The sequence below is a fragment of the Pteropus vampyrus genome, unplaced genomic scaffold (assembly GCF_000151845.1).
Source record: "Pteropus vampyrus isolate Shadow unplaced genomic scaffold, Pvam_2.0 Scaffold302, whole genome shotgun sequence".
Classification (NCBI taxonomy): Eukaryota; Metazoa; Chordata; class Mammalia; order Chiroptera; family Pteropodidae; genus Pteropus; species Pteropus vampyrus.
In genome coordinates, this window is record NW_011889083.1 from 4230967 (window position 1) to 4233317 (window position 2351).

Below are 2351 nucleotides of genomic sequence, written 5' to 3' on the forward strand. Positions count from 1 at the left end.
AACAAAGTAAAACTTTAAAAAGTTTTAAATGTTGAGTCATAGAATGGGATAAGGGAAAGGGGCACAATCTCTCTCTAGAAGCTTCCTGGAGGTTTGGATCAGGATCTGAGGCAAGGAGACCCCCAAAGCTCTACATAAGGGCATACACAGGGAAGATGATCTTTGAGGGACCTTGGCCAAGCCTTGGTAGGTGTGCTCTTTGCATGTCTCTATCTAGGTTTTCATTAATCTTTGTGATGCTACCTTTATTTACGCTTGAAATTTAATTAATGTCTCGTAGAAAATTACAGTCTGATCCTTTTTATGTGTTTAGGCAATAGAGTAGAGTCTGTGCTCACAGTAGAGCTACATCTGTGAGCAGGGAACAGGAAGCATGAGGCAACTAATCCTGAAACTGAGGTAGCCCTTGGAGGAGAGCAAACCCTTTTCCCAGGGAACAACAAAACAGTATATGGAACCAGATAACTGGCTGAGGTGCAAGTGCCAACCACTAGGAGTCCCCAGAAACACCAAGAAAGGACCCTTAGACAGGGCTGAAATGACAACTTTGTGTAGCCAAAGTAGTCATAAGGATTGGAGTCACTGCTGCATTGTTATCAGGCATGAAAAGAAAATGTCACCTTAATTTTTAGTCACATGCTGGTGAAACCAGGTCATTTGCAGGATATATTTATAATTTAAATGTGAATTTAATTCATAGCACATTTACCCTCTAAAAATTATATTTTTCTCATAATAATAGAGATTATGTAATAAATGATTCTTCATTTTATTAAATATTCTTCTCTAACAATTTAAATGGCTGCATGTTTTGTCATTATGTGAGATTATTATAATTTAAACATTGAATGACACATATTATTTTTTCATTATTTATTTATTATTATTATTAAAAATTATTGGGGTGACATTTATTAACAAAATCCAATAAGTTTCAAGTTAAAATTCAACAATATGTTGTATTGTGCGTTCACAATATGGAATGCTTCACAATTTTTCATGTCATCCTTGTGCAGAGGCTGTGCTAATTTTCTCTGTATCGTTCCAATTTTAGTGTATGTGCTACCAAAGCAAGCACAACATATATCATTTTTATAAAAAAATTTAGATATATCTTTTCATAATTCATGATTATTTCTTTAGCCTACTACAAAAGCTTCTCATTTCCACTATATCACTTTTCCTAGAGACTCTTCCCTCATCCCCTTCTTAAAGAGTTTGCTCCTCGGGGCCCTCAGGTAAAGCAAAGGATGGAATGAGAGCTTCCTGTGTTCTAGAGGTCTCCCCATTGCCGGTCTGTTTCACACATGACCGCACATATTTCTCTTAGGTTCTGACTCTGCAAAATAAGTTCTCTTCTGTTGTGTCAAGTAAATTCTGGGTGGTTTATTTTTGCGGCGTTTATTTTTTTCTACAATGAAATTATCATGATTTGGACACATGATATAATCCCATAGGAGGAATTGCTGGATACAAGTGAATAAAAATATTAATAATGTATCTGTATGCACATATGCACATACCTAACCCACACTTACATATACACAACCCATATATATATATTTGGAACTGCTCTCCAAAAGGCTTTTACCAGTTTCAGTTTATATGTACATTTCTACTTCTATTAGAAATGGGACTATTTTCCCAAACTTTTAGTTAAAAAATAGTATTTCAATGCTCTTTTATTGGCAATTTTTTATAATTAATAAGATAATATTTTTTATACGGAGCTCAGTACAATACTAAAATACATGCTTACATTATTATACCAGAATTTCATAATTCTATAAGTATCCAGGATGTGATTACATTAGATTGAAAAATCATTATACAAATATTATGTTAGGTTAGGAATTTCCTAAATTTGTGAGCAGCTGTTTTCTTTCATGAAATACGAGATGACATAAAACTAAATATTGCTCCCAGTTCAGGGATTCAAAGTTGAATTCTGTTCTGCACATTACAATGGAAATATAACACTTGATATTGTGATCTTAATACAAAACATGTCATTTTATTTCAATTTAAATCATGAACACTAAGTGAGAATAAAATTATAAAATAAATTATTCTGTTTTATCAATTTGTATTTTTTTCTACTTCAAATTTAAAATATTATCTTCAGTATCAGATGTTTATATCACTTTTATAACTCAAAATTTAATAAAATAAAACATTTATATTATTATCTTAACCGTTTATTTTCTTTCATCCATTTTCATTAGGTGAAAATGCTGTAAGTATTTGAATCGTGACCCTGGTTACAGTTAGTGTGGGTTTATTGATTAACTGGCAATCTTACTAAACTCTCAGTAGTTCTAATATTTTTTTTCAATGAGGTTTTGGGGATT

At 32.3% G+C, this 2351-nt stretch overlaps 1 non-coding gene across 1 annotated transcript; it reads right to left on the reverse strand.

The window, feature by feature from the left end:
• Positions 1–971: 971 nt before the first annotated feature.
• Positions 972–1078, reverse strand: LOC111730170. Its single transcript, XR_002776571.1, has one exon. It is a non-coding gene; the product is annotated as a U6 spliceosomal RNA (small nuclear RNA).
• Positions 1079–2351: the final 1273 nt, after the last annotated feature.